Source organism: Aulonocara stuartgranti (genome assembly GCF_965226115.1).
Source record: "Aulonocara stuartgranti genome assembly, chromosome: 6".
In the NCBI taxonomy this organism is placed as follows: Eukaryota; Metazoa; Chordata; class Actinopteri; order Cichliformes; family Cichlidae; genus Aulonocara; species Aulonocara stuartgranti.
In genome coordinates this window covers 30316933-30334617 of record NC_138944.1, presented here as the reverse complement: position 1 = coordinate 30334617, position 17685 = coordinate 30316933, and the positions used below count along the sequence as shown (strand labels likewise).

The 17685-nt window shown below is 45.1% G+C and overlaps 1 protein-coding gene and 1 long non-coding RNA gene across 5 annotated transcripts in view; one reads left to right on the top strand and one right to left on the bottom strand.

Annotated features, from left to right (window-relative positions):
• Positions 1-17685, top strand: part of grin2ab (glutamate receptor, ionotropic, N-methyl D-aspartate 2A, b) — a 131693-nt gene that overhangs the window by 50387 nt on the left and 63621 nt on the right. The window contains exons 1-2 of one of the 4 annotated variants that reach the window (XM_082535273.1): positions 15881-15967; positions 17308-17475. The exons of 2 other annotated variants lie outside the window; for them this stretch is intronic. The gene's annotated coding sequence lies outside the window, so the exon portion shown is untranslated. Of the gene's footprint in view, positions 1-15880; positions 15968-16977; positions 17476-17685 lie in introns of those variants that run through there. One more of the 4 variants, XM_082535272.1, reaches the window with a different exon arrangement.
• LOC309707770 lies at positions 3552-4713 on the bottom strand. Its single transcript, XR_014277072.1, has 2 exons — positions 4387-4713; positions 3552-3800 (listed from the first exon to the last, which is right to left on the bottom strand). It is a non-coding gene; the product is annotated as an uncharacterized lncRNA (long non-coding RNA).

Below are 17685 nucleotides of genomic sequence, written 5' to 3'. Positions count from 1 at the left end.
GCAAAATTCTGACTTTTTTTTTCTGTGAAACATTGTTGACAGTGTAACAGCACTTGTGTAATTATGTGTTTGTGTGTGTCTGCTCTCTGTTTATCTGTCTGTGTTGGCAGTGAGTCTCAGTTATTGGTGTTTGCTCGCTGGAAGCGGCTGCTGGGGATGTCAGTCTCTCCACAGCAGAGCTGCTGCAGCTGTTTAGCATACACTGTGTTGGTGCGTCCTGATGTCTGTCTGCGCTGTGTGATGGAACAGCAGGATGTCGCTGTCAGCCAACAGGTTCCTGTGTCTCACACGCACTGAGAGAGCTGCGTTAGCCGGACCCGCCGTCCCCCACCTGTGTTTGTGTTTATGAAAAAGAATGTGTGCACGAGTGCTCACGAATCACTCAGATCTGTCAGCAGTCATCTCTGCCTCAAACAGCCCAGCCCAACGCACCCGCTCCGAGTCTATGTTAATATATCTTCATCTTTTTTCCTGCTTACCACTGTCATCTCTCACAGTCCACGCTTTCCATCTTTTGCCCTGTTTCACTCCTCTTATAACCTCTTACTTTTCAGTCATCGTCTTTTTACTTACTCCCTCTCTTCCCGTCACATCTTGCCACTGCCTTATCTCTTCTCCTTTTTTCTTGTCACCCCCCCTTCCCCCCCTCCGTTTCCTCTCCTCCTTCTCTCACGCCCCAGTTGGGGAGTACAATGAGATGGCAACGGCAGGGCTGTGTGGTGCGGTGCGGTGTGTTTGTCTGTGTGATGTCACACTACAGCAGCTCCATAGTGGCTCTCTCTTTTTTAATCCCCATGCTCACAGACCACACTGCTATTTTAAGATTCTATAAACCTTTTCAAAGAAGCTTCGATGGGGAAAGCTTGTCCGCGTACTGTGCACCAAGTGTGTTTGGCGAGAAAGAGTGAGCGTGTGAGTTTTTAGTTATGGTTGTATGTTTTTAAGTCATGGCAGCTGAGCACACGTAGCATGTTTAGGCTTCATGTCAAAATTATGAACTTAAAGCCTTTTTGAACAGCGAGCAAGTGTATACCTGGAAAACAGCCGTCGCTTCTGAATCTATATGTACTATGTTAATTTTTTTGCAGAGCCACATTTGCGTTTTTGCTGGGTCATGAAACTGTTAGTGTCTCAGCAAAAAAAAAAGTAAACTTGAATATTTAAAAAGCAAAGCCGGTGTTTTAATAAAACAGGCGGGACCTCCAGACAATAAACCTGGCAGTAAAACTTGACTCAAAGAATATTGCCTGCTCATTTTTGCCACAGCAGTGTAATATCTCCAGTTGTGAACTGTTTGATCCCTCGGCCTTCGTCATATGTCCGTTATTAGCACAGAGTAGCAGTTCTCTCTTTTCCGTAGCGCTTGGTCTGCCATTTCTGAGTCATTGCCCCTTTTAAACTTATAAAAAAATAAAGAGTGGCACAGCCGTGGCACAGCCGTGGCTCTGAGCCAGCGCTGCACCTGTGCTCCTTGGAGGGAAAGGTGAGAAAGAGGAGGGATTTTCACTTATTTGATAGACTGCTTAAAACATCACGAGACATTCAAGGTCATGACAGAAATATACTTCTCTGCCCTCACAGTAAAAAATTCACCATGCTAATTACTCCAACAGGGTAAAAGCCCAGCAATAAAGTGTCACTTAAGGAGAACAAAATGCATTTTAGCAGCTAAAAGTCATATGTCCTGTATATATTATCCTGTGTTATGACTGATTCATTAAAATAAAGTACACTCTGGTATTGTTTCGAGACGGAGCGCTTTCTGAATTCAGCCCGCTTCTATTTGAGGTGCTCTTTGGAAGGGATGCATATAGGCTTTGTGTGCCAAAACATGGTGGAGTTTTTACATAACCTCACCGTGAAAAAAAGGCATGTTCGTTTTATTTTAGAGAGGGAGTGCCTTGCAGTTTGTTAACATTTAAGCCTAAAGTATACACTAGATTTAAACTTTATAGCTGATTTAGACTTATACTGCTGTACACAGCTGTTACATACTTTATACTAAAATAATTTCGTACTAAATTGTTATATTTACAAGGTCAACGTGTGTATATATTACCTTACAATCATAAGCCCTGTGACAGGCAGTCTGTCCAGAGTGCAACAGAAACTTGCACAATCCCAGCTGGGATCGCTTCCAGTCGTCCTGCAGCCCTGAATAGGATAGGTGGGAGAGAATGGATTCATGGATGGATAGAAGTACTACAGTCATACAGCAGATACAACAATGTAAAAGTACCTTTGTATCACCCACAAATGGGAGTTTTGTGGCTTTAGTATGAAAAAGGAGCACAGCATAAAACTAACAGGTCGTATATTTGATCATAAATCTCTTGGTTCAGTATAACTGAAATGATAACAGAAAATAGAGCAAGTTAAGTGAATACTTCCAGCACGCGACTAAATGTGCATGGTTGTATGTGTGTTCCACCATCGCCGCTCTGAACATTAACATCTGCTGTTACAAATTCAAACAAATGACCAGCACTGTTGTTTTCTGGAGTGGACAGTCTCACGGGCCCTGTTCCACACTAATAAATGTGTTGCACTGGTGGTGTCCTACAAATGTCCCCCAGCATTTCTATTTCACTGGGAAATTCTGCTGTGCTGAACTGCTGTGAGCTTTCTTTCTTAATAGAGACTGTTTCCTACATGAAATCTACAACCTGCCTCTTGACATTATCCCCACAAGCCCCCTTAAGGGGTTTCTGATATTGTCGGTCCAAGTGTCATCTCCACTGTAAATAGCTCTTTGGCCGCTGGGGCTTTTCCGTCCTGTTTTATACATGCAATGGGCCGGACTCTTGTTAAAATTACACAGTCTTTTGAACCATTTACATATTGGTGACTGTGTGCTGCTTTTGAATTGTAAGCACACTTGCCTGACTGCTGGTTCTGTCTGTGCTTTCCTCATACACTACTGCAGTGCCTTTGATAAAGTAAATCATACAACTAAAACTGATTGTTCTGAGAACCGGGCTAGTGCAGACAGCTCTGTCCTGGCTGTGCTTACATCATAAGCAGGCACCAGAATCATTCGGACAGTTTTTCATTTACTTCGACTTAGATCTTTCACGAGGTCCCACAGGGTTCGATTCAAAAGCCATTTGTCTTCTACATTAGTTTGCTACTTTACTAAGTCATAAACTCAAGATTTACATTTCCTTTCACTGCTATGGTGAGAACACCCAGTGATATGTCCTGCTAAAACCTAATGATTTGTACACAGCAAATCCAGCATGTCCAAATTAACACTGTCGGATTTGATTTCAACACTATTAAAGTGTCTATATGGGTCCACACCAGAGAGTGTTAATTTAACTCTTTTTGGAGAGTTGGTACGTTAACTCTGATTTAGTGTTAAACACCAAATCTGTCTGGAGTTGATAATTTAACACTGGGTGTTAAGAGTTTATATATTAACTCTCAAAGAGTATTTTAGTTTAACTACGTAAGAGTTATCTTCTAATTCATTCTAAAAAGCAGGAATTTTACTGTTCTGAACTTCTAGAAATTTCTTTTGGAAATAAACATTTACTAAAAAGATGCAATGGTTTTTAAAAAACATTTATTCTGAACTGTGCACCACAATTTCAAAACATTTTCTGAAAGATGTAACAGTGTACATGTTCTCACTTTCATTAGAATTTTGTTTATCAAAAGGTCTGACATGGTAAATGCAAATAACAGCATTCTCATCACTTATTTCTTCAATACAATATGCATGTCCTTCATTCATCCCTTTGTGGAACTTCAACGCACTTCTGCTCTCCCTCATATTCCATCTTCACAAGCATATCCTGTGCGGAGATTGAATAAAAATTAGTTGACACTAATTAACGGCCCAAATAATCCAGTAAACAATTGCAGCACAGTAAAAAAAAAAAAAAAGGAATCCTCTTTGAGCCATTACTTGTGTAAAGTATTTTCCCAAAAGACAAAGACACAGGCAACAGGTAATACTGAACTAAATGTAAAACCTCAACCTTTTTCATTTTTACCTAAACCGTGTGCACAAAACTCTGGAGGGATCTATGCTAACGTAGAATCCAGTCAGGACGTCAGCTACTGCTGTTTGCTCGTTTTTTTTTTATGGGCGATCGTTTTCAGGCTTCAAGTAGCACCATTATACCAACATTTCACATTCTAGACATTGTTTTATGTGTATTTGACCAAAAGTTTGACTGAAAATTCACATGCAAGCTTTTTTTCAAGGCTGTGGTATTTGCCCGCAAACAATACCTTTCAGCTAGCGAAAACAGAATATTATGCTATCACCGAGCAATATGGCTACTGCCTTCCACACAGCTTTGTCTCAACTCCAAAGAGCCACAGAAGTAAAAGCTCATAATAATAATTGAAACAATATTTGAAAAAATGACTTACCAAGCATGGCAAACAACTCGAATATGTAGAGCAAAATGTTCTGAAACGGCTTCACTTCAGCTTCGATTGGAGCCGTGCTGAGGGCGGAGTCTGTGAATTTACTCTGTTGGTGTCATAGCCCCTCTAGGAGTTAAGAGGTCAAGAGTTAATGTTTCCATTGTAACACCTCCAGATTTGACATAGAAACACTCATTTTTAACACTCGATTTTAACTACTATCATTTTACACCTCAGAGTTACATTAAAAGAATGTGACTCTGCTTAGAGTAAAATTAACTCTACTTTTGCAAGAAGACTATTAACACCAAAACATTTAACACTTTTGAATTTGCTGTGTACAATTCAGAAATGGAGTATTCACACTGTGAGGAAATACTCTGCATTTAGCCTGTCTGGACTTATTTGTTTGTATTAGTATTATCAGTTGCAATTGTATATGTTATCTAATATGTTCTGATATGAAAAGCCTTTTGTCTTGTCTTGTTTTTACCTAGTGTATTGCTGCAAAGATATAAATAATGACCACATTATTTTATCTTTTTAATACATTACTGTGCAAATGTTTTGAGTCACCCGCTTCTTTTTTTATATTTTGCTAAAAAAAAATAGAAAAAAGGTGCAACAGTTTATTGAAATGTGCAAGCATACATGGAAATACAGAAGAAAGGCTGTGCTGAAGAATATGACCACCATTATTCTTCAGCACAGCCTGAACTCTTTTAGTCAGTAGGCTTCAAGAATGCTTCTCCAGGCTTCTTGAACGACACTCAAAGCTCTTCTTTGGACCTTGGCTGCCTTTTAGTTTATTCTCTGTCATTATGATCCCACACTGCTTCAATAATGTTGAATTCTGGGGAGGCCAATCTATGACCGATAGCGTTCCACTGTGTGCTTTTCTGTCCAGGTATGTTTTTACCGCATTGGCAAAAAAATGAAGCCACTGCCGACTCTGGACTCGTAGTTTAATCATTTTTGACAGCAAAAATGTCAAAAATTACATTATAGAAGCAAAATATAACAAATCATGGGTGGCTCAACACCTTTGCACATTATTGTATAACTATAATTCCTCTTTGTGTGAAGAATATCTTCTCTATTTATATCTTTTTTTCATTTACTAAAAAAAACTGTATTAACATAGGCCGATGGGATACAAATTCAAACTCAAATTCAAATTCAAATTTTATTTGTCACGTACACAGTCATACACAGTACGATATGTAGTGAAATGCTTGGACATACTTGGATACCACATAGCATCTATAGACTGTCTCCAATTCTGAGACCACTGCCTTTTATCCTTTTTCTGCTGGATTACTTAAATCCTCGCACATATGGACTGGTCTGTCTTTCATGTCCTGCCTGACGAATAGTACATTGCTGCCAGTCTTATAAGAGAAAGGTAAACCAGATTTCCCCGTCGGCTTGTCTTAATCTCACACTTGCGCTTTCATAGCACAGATGTGTTGCGTATGGTCTGGCATTGTAAGCCTAACTGTGGTTGTTCTTTAAAGACCCTTGAAATGGCTCAAACATCAGTTCCTCTTTATCTACAGTTTGTTTATGTCACGGGGGATTCTTTATTGATCCATATTCAGAGGAGTCACCTTTGCCTTTTCTTAGACTATTGACATATCCTGGCATAGTGTTAGGGGTTCCGAAAGAGACTCAGGCGCAGGCCAGGGTTTTCCTTTAAGCGAAGGACAGTGCGTTTATTTACAGTGAACACATACACCAAGTGGCTATATACAACGTGCAGGGGAAACGGGTCCGGGTCGCCAGGGTCCGTGGGAAACAGGGTTGGGAGAAGGGTGTTCCACACTTTCTGTACAAAAAGTTCCCCCTTCAATCACTCCTCTCCGCATCGGGTTCCAAAAACGATCTACACAAAAAACGTCGGGTTAGCAGGATAATAATAAGAAATTCTCAAGGTGAAGGTTAGCCGAAACACAAGTCTAACTGACACTGATAGCTCAACGATCCAGCGAAGACTAGTGCAGACTCGCCATCTAAGTAGTGCAGTAATCAGCTGGGATCAGCGGCCGGTGTGGTGATGAGCAGGTGTGTGGGCCAGCAGCGGGAGCCCGCAGTGAGCATCGCCGTGGCGAGAGAGAGAGAGAGAGTGAGAGAGAGAGGGCGAGAGAGCAAACAAACCACAAACATATTGCCCAATAGAGGATTGACCAGCGGGGCACAGGGACCATGACAGTACCCCCCCCTCAACGGGAGCCCCCCGGCGACCCACCAGGCTTACCAGGATGAGACAGATGGAAGACCCGCAGCATACGCTTGTCCAGGACAGCGGCCCGCGGAACCCAGGACCGCTCCTCAATGCCATAGCCCTCCCAGTCCACAAGGTACTGGAAGCCACGCCCGCGGCAGCGAGAGTCCATAATCCGCGTGATGGAATAGGCGGGCAAGCCGTCCACAAGCCGGGCGGGCGGAGGGGGCCCGGAAGGAGGGCACAGAGGGCTATTCCGGACAGGTTTGATTTGGGAGACGTGGAACACATTGTGAATCCTCATGTTGCGCGGCAGCCGGAGTTTCACAGAGACGGGGTTGATCAGCGCCGAAACCTCAAAAGGACCAATGAAGTTTGGGTTGAGCTTCTTGGACTCAGTCCTGAGAGGAACAAAGCGCGTGGACAGCCATACCTTTTGTCCCACGCTGTATGCTGGAGCTGGTGTGCGGCGGCGATCTGCGGTCTGTTTGGTTCGGTCCTTTGTGCGCAGCAACGCCGTCCGTGCGGCCCGCCAAGCTCGTCGGCACCTACGTAGATGGGCCTGGACAGATGGTACAGAATACTCACCCTCGACAGAGGGGAAGAGAGGTGGCTGGAAACCCAGTGAGACCTCGAAGGGAGACAGACCAGTGGCGGAGGAAGTCAGACTGTTATGGGCGTACTCAATCCAGGGTAGTTCATCACTCCAGATGGACTGGTTGGAGGACGCTGTGCACCGCAACATTGCCTCGAGCTCTTGGTTAGCTCGCTCACACTGACCGTTGCTTTGGGGATGGTAACCGGAGGTCAGACTGACCTTTGCTCCTAATGAGGAGCAGAATTCCTTCCAGACGCCAGACGTGAACTGGGGGCCTCTGTCAGACACAATGTCTTCCGGGATCCCATGCAAACGAAACACATGACGGGTAAGCAGTCGTGCGGTCTCCATGGCCGTGGGAAGCTTGGGTAGAGCTATGAAGTGGGCAGCTTTAGAAAAACGGTCTACGATGGTAAGTATGACAGTGTTGCCTGCTGATTGCGGCAGTCCGGTTACAAAGTCCAAAGCTATATGGGACCACGGCCTGGACGGAGTCGGCAGGGGATTGAGCTGTCCAGCGGGCGGCTGATGAGACGGTTTATTCCGGGCACAGGTCGCGCAGGCAGAGACGTACTCCCGAGCGTCTTTAGTCAGAGAGGGCCACCAGAAGTAGCGCTGGAGGAAGTTGATAGTGCGGTGGACCCCTGGGTGGCACGTAAAGCGGGCAGTGTGGGCCCATTGAAGTACTTGAGAACGTACTGATTGAGGGACGTAGAGCCGTTGGTCTGGCCCACCTCCCGGATCCGGTTCCGACACCTGAGCCTCCCGAATGGCTGCTTCGATCCCCCAGGAGATGGCGCCCACGACACAGGTGGCGGGGAGAACGGGAGCGGGCTCAGTGGTGTCCTCCGAGACTGAGAACTGACGGGACAGGGCGTCGGGTTTGACATTCCGGGAACCGGGTCTGTAAGAGATGGAGAAGTGGAAACGGGTGAAAAACAGGGCCCACCTGGCCTGTCGAGCGTTGAGCCTCTTAGCTGATTGTAGGTATGCCAGGTTCTTGTGGTCTGTCCAGACGAGGAAAGGCTGAGCCGTGCCCTCCAACCAGTGCCGCCACTCCTCCAGGGCTAGTTTTATCGGCAGCAGTTCCCGATCCCCGACATCATAGTTTCTCTCTGCAGGGGACAGACGGCGGGAGAAGAAGGCACAAGGGTGGAGCTTACCGTCCTTCCGTTGCGACAGAACCGCTCCAACCCCTGAGTCGGACGCGTCGACCTCGACCACAAATGGCTGCGTGAGGTCGGGTTGGATCAGGATGGGGGCTGAGGCGAATCGTTTCTTCAGTTCTTGGAAAGCTGCCTGAGCTTCTTTGTTCAACTGAAAAGGAAGCTTGGGAGAGGTTAGCTGGGTCAGCGGCAAGGCAACTCGGCTGAAGTCCCGAATGAACCGCCGGTAAAAGTTGGCAAACCCAAGGAAACGTTGCAGTTGGTGCCTATTAGGAGGTTCCGGCCACTCAACAACGGCTTTTACCTTCACAGGGTCCGGGCGGAGGTTTCCTTGGTCGATTATGTACCCCAGGAATGCAACGGTGGAGACGTGGAACTCACACTTTTCTCCTTTGACGAACAATCGGTTTTCGAGGAGTCGTTGCAGGACCTGTCTGACATGGGTCTCGTGCTCGGATTGGTTTCTGGAAAAGATCAGGATGTCATCTAGATAGACAAAAACAAAACAGTTAATGAAGTCTCTGAGCACGTCGTTCACCAGGGCTTGGAACACCGCAGGGGCGTTAGTGAGACCAAAGGGCATGACAAGGTACTCGAAGTGGCCGAGGTGGGTGTTGAAGGCGGTCTTCCACTCATCGCCCTCACGGATGTGAACCAGATGGTATGCGTTTCGCAAATCCAGTTTGGTGAAAACAGTAGCCCCCTGGAGGAGCTCGAAGGCCGAACTGAGGAGCGGCAGAGGGTATTTATTTTTTACTGTGATGTTGTTTAATCCGCGATAGTCAATGCATGGCCGGAGGGTTTTATCCTTCTTTTCGACAAAGAAGAAGCCTGCCGCGACTGGAGAGGTGGAGGCCCGAATGAGGCCGGCAGCCAGGGATTCCGTGATGTACTTGTCCATAGCGTCTCGTTCTGGAAGTGAGATGCTATATAGCCGACTGGTGGGTAAAGGAGCTCCCGGGAGCAGTTCGATAGCACAGTCATAGGGTCTATGCGGAGGAAGTGACTGGGCGCGGGCCTTTTGAAACACCTCAGCTAGGTCGTGATAAACAGAGGGCACATTAGTTAAATCAGCTGATTTCAATACCCCAGGAGAGGGCGTTTCAGTGCTTGGAGGCGAGGCTGCTTTAAGGCAGGTCATGTGGCAGTCCTCCCCCCACCCAGTGACACGCCCCTTTAGCCAATCTATGTGAGGGTTGTGCTGTTGTAGCCAAGGATGGCCGAGAACTAGTGGAGTGCGAGTTGCTTTAAACACCAAAAAACAGATTTCTTCAGAATGATTGCCAGAGAGGGTGAGCTCGACAGGCTCCGTCACCAGAGTGATGTCTGGAAGGCGTTGACCTGACAATGCCGTAACACGTAATGCATGAGGCAGGGGCTCCAATAGTAACCCAAGTTGCCGGGCTAACTGACAGTCAATAAAGTTTTGTTCCGCCCCAGAGTCGATTAACACCGATAGGGAGCGGCTCTTAGAGTGAATGGAAAGCGTGGCCGGTAGTGTTAAACGGGGAGGAGCTTCTTCCTGGCTCAGCTCGCCCACCAGTACTCCTACCATCACTGGCGGGCGCGCCCTTTTGCCCGCGAAGGGCAGGTAGCCACAACATGTCCCCTGTGACCACAATAGAGGCACTCACCGGCGGTAATCCGGCGCTGACGCTCCGCCGCGGTGAGATGGAAGCCGCCCAGCTGCATGGGTTCCTCTCCGTCCCCGCTCTCGTGAGTCCGGGAGGGGCCGGCATCCGCCATGGCGCCGGTGCCAGAGACTCCCGCAGCCTCATGGAGGTTGTAGTTCCGCTGCGACCGGCGAGCCCGTAACCGCTCATCCACCTTAATGCACAGGGACATTAGCTCATTAAAGGAGGCAGGGAGATCACGCATGATTAGCTCGTCCCTTAATTCTTCTCTGATATTGTTCAGCAACGTGCTCCGTAGCGCCTCCTGATTCCACCCTGCCTCTTCTGCCAGAATCCAGAAGTCGATAGCGTATTCAGACATACTTCTCCTACCTTGTTTGAAGTTGAGGAGACGGAGAGCAGCGGCCTCTGCCCCGGTGCCTGGGTTAAACACATTCTTAAATTTGGAGAGAAAGTCAGCGTAGGTGATGACAGGATCAGAGTTTAACACAACCTGGGCCCACCTTAGTGCACGGCCCCTCAGAAGTTGAACTAAATAAGTGATCTTCGCCCCATCGTTGCTATGAAAACGCTGCAGCTCGCGAAACGTCAGAGACACCTGAGCCAAAAATCCGGCACATTTGTCAGACTCACCCGAGAATGGTTCCGGTGTGGGTAAAGGTCCGTCAGACGGCGTACCGACCCGCGGTGAGCTACCTGACGCTACGGCGGGCGGTGCCGCCTGGGGAGCCGGGCTGGGCTGCTGGGGATTCCCTGGTTGCGCATTTCCCTCCAGCGGTATTAACTGCGCCACCGCCAGGGTCAATGCGGCGACATCCTGCCGTAGCTGCCCGAGCATTTGTTCATGGCGGGCCAGCGCGGCTTCCTGGGCGGCCAGAGCCCGGCCCACGGGGTCCTGTCCTGCTGAGTCCATAATGGCTGGATCGTTCTGTTAGGGGTTCCGAAAGAGACTCAGGCGCAGGCCAGGGTTTTCCTTTAAGCGAAGGACAGTGCGTTTATTTACAGTGAACACATACACCAAGTGGCTATATACAACGTGCAGGGGAAACGGGTCCGGGTCGCCAGGGTCCGTGGGAAACAGGGTTGGGAGAAGGGTGTTCCACACTTTCTGTACAAAAAGTTCCCCCTTCAATCACTCCTCTCCGCATCGGGTTCCAAAAACGATCTACACAAAAAACGTCGGGTTAGCAGGATAATAATAAGAAATTCTCAAGGTGAAGGTTAGCCGAAACACAAGTCTAACTGACACTGATAGCTCAACGATCCAGCGAAGACTAGTGCAGACTCGCCATCTAAGTAGTGCAGTAATCAGCTGGGATCAGCGGCCGGTGTGGTGATGAGCAGGTGTGTGGGCCAGCAGCGGGAGCCCGCAGTGAGCATCGCCGTGGCGAGAGAGAGAGAGAGAGTGAGAGAGAGAGGGCGAGAGAGCAAACAAACCACAAACATATTGCCCAATAGAGGATTGACCAGCGGGGCACAGGGACCATGACACATAGAGTATTTAAATCAACTCTTTTATATGTTGCTCACAGCAAAATTGATTTTATAACCTTTTTTTTGCACTTTATGAGGACACAGTGTTTTCTGTGCATGAGTGAATTTATGGGATTGAGAATTAAGTACCTCTTCGTAGCACCAGGAGAAGATCAGCATTGACGAGAGTACATACCACTGTCACTGTCTATCAGGACAAAGAACTTAATAGCCTTTTATATCAGAATAGTCCAAGTCTTTGACATATGGACTTCTAAGCTCCAGTTGTCGATGATAATGACAGTGATGTCAGAGATGATAACGACTATGATGACAGCGATGAAGATAACAATGACAAGGATTTAGATGGTGATGGGTGGTGAAGATACTGTGAAGACTAGAGAGCTCTTTTTATCTCTGATGTCAGGAAATAGGAAATAATAGTCATCACAGCAGCACTGAGGTCATTCTCTGTAATTAGATTTTTATGTATTTTTTTATTTTTATTAAAAAGGATTTCACATGTCTCTGCGCAATATTCAGATTATATGGAAACAGTGTTCATATTATATGCTAATGAACGGTAAAATAACATCTACATTAATAATGTAAACATCTGCTGTGTAATTAAAGTGGTCCGTCCCCTGAAAAACAAAGCTGTTCACTGCAGTGTTTGCCTTCAAAATCCCACTAATCATGTAGAATTTCATTTCAAAGTTATTGTTTGAATATATTATCAGCGATTCGGCTCAGTGAAGAGCTGTTGTTGCGAAAACATGTGCTCAGCACCACAGATTAAGAACAGCATCATCCAAATCATCAGCGTTAGGAAAGTACATTTCCTAATTAAGTTGTTAGACAGTGACGCGAAGGCTTCCATGGGAATTAAAATCAAGACAAATCAGCGCAATTAAACACTGACTAAACCAGAAGCCATGGTGACTCTTTATTCATGGTATCTTTTTGACATTCGTTATTATTCCAATAACTTAATTAATGATGCAGACACACACATGCTCATACTTTTGGTAGTAAACTGGGGCAAATTAAACAACACGGTGAAAATAGGTGCACGACACAGCCTGACTGGGTCTGACCTGATATGAACTGAAGCAGTGTTTTATGCATGTGTCGATTGAACAAACCTGTCCATTAAGCCGCTCGGCAGACGGCAGTGATGCTTCTCTTGGGAGGAGAGTTAAGGATTTCGCCTGGATTAGATGGATGGCTGATGATTTGCGGAAGACTGGTGACAAGAACACTGCATTATCCACTAGATAGCTGATGCATCGTGAGCGTTTTTAAAGGTGTTTTCACCGCATTGTTTTGCCTTCATTAGACAGATGGCAGAAGAGGAGTAGCTGCGAGAAAAAAGCGAGGAGAAGAGATGAGAAATGACACGCAACAAAGGTCAGCAGTGGATGCAAAGCAGGGACATTGCAGTTCATTGGCCATGCCTTCACCCCCAAGCCAAAATAGCGGCCCAACGTTCAGAGCATATTTTAATTAGGAGGTAATAAAACTATTATGAGATTATAGTTTTAAAGTTCAAGGCAAATGCATACTCGAACATTTTTTTGGATTGTTTATCTGGACCCGAGCTCAGGCCTGAATAAATAGGACCTGTTTGCGTTACAGGCTCAGGCTCATACTGCATTCATTAAACTTTGCAAACAGGCAGCTTATTCTTTCTTCTGCTGCAGGAAAGCATGACAGGCAGAGGCAGCTAATCAAGCAGTCACACTCTTACTGTATGCAAAGACTCAGTGGTGGTAAAAATAACATTAAAATGCTACCATATTTTTCAGTTCTCAAGCCAATGAGTGCTCCCCTCCTAGTTAACCCCCAGTAGTTAAGATTAATTTTATAATCCCCCAAAAACTTTTATAAAATCTGGGTCCGATCACAGTCTGTAATAATCCTTGTCTATTCCAGCCCTGCCAGAAGAAACATCTATTGACTAGCAGAGTGTTGGGTAATTATCTGAAACAAAGATAGGTGGCAGGCTAAAAGTTCTGTATTTATTGATACTTCTACTGTAGAGTTACTGCTGCAATTCTCACTCACGGTAATTGGTTTGGTGAACAAAGGGCTGAATTCTCCAGAGCAGATATTCTCCATAGGTGGAATACCACCTCCTAACTTTTCGATTGTTTTGATATGCCAATTACTGCAGCTGCCATGTAACCCAATCAATCACAGTTAGGACGGTGCTTGACAAAGTCACAAGACATGAGGGACCAGTAGCTTCTGTTTTACATCACTCATCTCGCAACTGAAAGCAACTGCAAAATACTGAAAGAAGGAGATTTTTAGATCCATTTTATTAAATTGTAGTTAAACACTGGAGCTGCAGGTTGAATATAATATGCAAGGTATATGAGATAATTCTTCATGAAAGAAAGTCCTGTTGCTGTTTTAATTTAATTTAGTTCAGGAACAATTAGTTGTTGCGCAACTTATATAACATATGTCATTGGTCTGACATACTAGTGATAATAATAATGTATACTTTACTGATCCCGTGGGGAAATTCCTCTCTGCATTTAACCCATTCACTCAGTGAAGCAGTGGGCAGCCAATGGCCATGTTGGTGTCAGCAGAAAGCTCTTTGTGATTGCTTTAGTTGCTATAGATTGTTTGCAAACACGTGCCCTTTGAACCACGTTGGCTGAAGGCACTTATTTTTCCTTTGAAGGCAAACTGTTTCTACTTTCAAACATACCTTTTTACAGGTTTGCTACTGCTTGGTGAGTAGTTGGGGAATAGTTGCAGACAAAGAGGTAGACAGCAGTGTCTACCTCTTTGACACCAATTTAACCTCCAGCAACAAATCAAGGCAAATCAAGACTGGCCTGGATGTTGCGAGGGGGTCACTGAACAGCCTCCAGGGGCTTGTGATGGACATCCTAAACTATGAATGCTGAGCTAATGTATCCTGTATAAGTTAGCTCTGTTGGTGTACATGAAAGATAAATTTTAAAAAAACCTCTTTGTACTTGCTAATGGGTTCATGAATATGTGGTACTATATTTACAATCCCTGATTATCATTACCACAGCAGCCCAGTAGCATTCGTTACGTAAGTTGCCCAATCATATGTAACACTGACATAACTACTGACATATGTAACAGCTACAAATGAGCTGTTGCTCTACATAATAGACAGATACAATGAATGATTAAACCTGCATACGTGCAACATAGTGTTTCTCACCACTATCTACTGTACAGGCGGGCAACCATTTGTGCTAAGACTGTGAGCACATACCTCGAGGCATCCACCCTCGACGTGCTTTATGCGATCTATTGGGAGAGAGGAAGAAGGTGGTAGAGGGGGAAACAGACAAAGAAAAGGTAGAGAAAAAGTAGATTTGAGTGAAGCCTGTGTCAGAGGCATACCATGTTGGTGTCAGTTCCACTCCTCTTCCTCCATGTTAAGAAGTTTCTCTCTCCCTCAGAGGGAAAACACACCAACTGGCCCTGAGACACAGAAACTAAGAAGAGACACGGACACTGGAAACAATTGCAAGGACATGAGGACATAGCAAAACAAAAGCAGAGTGATAGTTTTGGTAACAAAACACTACATGCAGCTGTGCTGTTCAATTATATGCCTTGGAGAGCTGACTTCTCTGTGTGTGCTGCATCTCCATTCAAACGAACAACTCAGCTTTTTTTTTTTTTAATATTTGCTCATGTTTCTCTCATGACATTTCATTTAGTCTGTAGCTTATTGTGCACAGAGAGTGGAAATGCCAAGCCATTGATCTTGAGTAATATCAGGCTTTCAGCCCATCTCTAAATGCAGGGAAGTATCCATGTATTTGTTCAGGAGTACACAGTCTCTCCAGGTGCTTTTACATGATTATCTCTTTACTACACTGGCTGTAGCCGAGTGTTCTGCATTCAGAAAATGAGGTATAAAGCACATTACTGTAGAAGGTGACATAGGGGGGTGTCGTGTGAGCTATTCAGTCACATCAACTTGAAGACAGTTTAGGGTTAATGAAAAAAATGAAAAAACTGTTGCCGTCGCGAGCAAGGAAAGCCCCCAAACTCCCTCCAGGTTATGTCTCCGGATGCTTGTTTTGCAAAATAAATGGATCGTTTTTTGGCCCTAGCTTTCTGAGTCATGATAAAACTGACATCCAACCCCTGGTGGAAGTGCTGCACTGTTATGTAACGAGAGAAAAAAGCTGATCTCTTAAATAAGGGTACGCATTTTTGCGTACCCCATAGGACAAGAAGCTGGGTACACCCTGGATAGGCAGTGAGCCTACTGCTGGGCTAATACAAAGAGACAGACAACTATTCGTGCTCACATTCACACCTGCGGCCAATTTAGAATCACCAATTAACCTAACAAGCATGTCTTTGGACTGTGGGAGGAAGCCCGAGTACCCATCCACGCAGTTTCTTCAGCTTATCCAATTCAAGGTTGCGGGTGGGAGTTGGAGCCTATCCCAGCTGCCATCAAGGGGGAAAGGTGGAGTAGACTGTTGAAATGTTGACAGGTTGCCAGTCTCTCACAGGACTGACATAAACAAATAATAAGCAAATAAACAGCGCCATAAAAAAAAGATCAAACATGGTGCAAATATGTGTTAACTGCTGAAGAATATATGTGTATGTATTTTTTTAATCCTTTGAAAATGTGCACATGGTTACTTTAAGGTGCACTAATCGGCCCTGTGCATTTTGCATGTGTAGAGACATAGATGGACTTTTACTTTACCTGTATTTCTGAGATTGTGTGACTTTATAGTCACCATATGGCAGCTGATGTCACTGATTAGCTATACCTTAAAGCTGAGAGGATGCAATTAGTTAGTGAAGTCAACTGAAGTATTAATTAGATGGTAGGAGAGCCTTTATCTTTTTGTCGTTTCGGTTTGTTTTAGACTCAATTTTCTCCTTTCTATAGCAACGGAGCACTAAATGTTATTTTCAATCACCAATAATTATGTGAGACATGCATGCAGATGTGTCTGTGCTGCAGAGAAACTGTCTCTTGAGTTATATCTTTTAAGTCAGAATATCTCATATTTTATTGTTAGACTTTTATCTTCAGTACTTGTGGCAGTTAGTTTGCTTTTAGTGGCTCCTTTTCTTTAAGCTGGGCTGGGGACTTGAGCTTGCAGCCAAGCTGTACACTTAGTGTCTGTGTTTTGACTAAAAGCAACAGGAAGCTGCCGTGTTGTGACCCCACCACCTGTGATATTGATTTAAGGCTTATTTCGTACGGGCAAACTGGACAATTTTGTGCACCGAGCTCCTAATATGACACGTTTAGTTCTTGTATACCAAAGTGAATGCTGTTTTGTTATACCTGCCATTATATTTAATATGTTCAAGACAGATCAAGAATACAAGGATCTTGCATTTTTACCTGGTTTCCTGTCATATGTGAGACAGGCAGGGAGCTGCAGCTGTGGTGCGGTGTGCTGAGAAGAAAGAAAAAAAAACTCCACTTATGTTGCTTTCTTTAAATCACAGATGGTGCTGTCCTTCTGGTTTCATCAGTCCGCGACCTCCAGTGTGCAGTTTGAGCTTTTTACTTCTGACTGGTGAGAAAAGGGTTAGCACCTCCAAATCGGAGGTTGTGGCTGGCTGTGTTCAGACAGAGGGGAGCGTCTGCATCAGGTGAAGGAGTTAGAATACCTTTGGGTCGTTGTCACTTATGAGTGTAAAAGAGGGGCCAGGAAGTTGACAAGTGGTGTTGCTACGTGGGTGCTGCACCAGAATGTGGTGGCAGAGGCAGAGCCAATTTAGAAGAGACAGTGTGCTGGTCAAGATAAACCACAGTCCTCATCTGTTGTTTTTCAGGAGCCTGAGCTTGTTTCTGAGAAATGAAATTGGGGATATGGATACTGTGGTTATCCACAGGTTTGCTGGCCTTAAAATTTCCAAGAACGGTCAGCGTGTCCAGGCAGAAACTGTCCTTGGTGCTTCCTACTGGAAGTGTCACCTTGGAAAGGAATCCGAAAGAAAAAGGTAATTATATTTTATAACTGTCTGTCAATGCCACTGGATCCTTTAAGAGTGGCTGAAGGATGTTACCTGGGAAATTGTCTCTTGTCCATTATATTTGCTCACATTCAGTTATAGTCCTGTAAAAAACTGGCAGCTTCACAAAATTGATATTTATGCACTGACAGTACCGTACCCTGTAGTAGCCTCACCAGCTGAGCTACCTGAACTAGA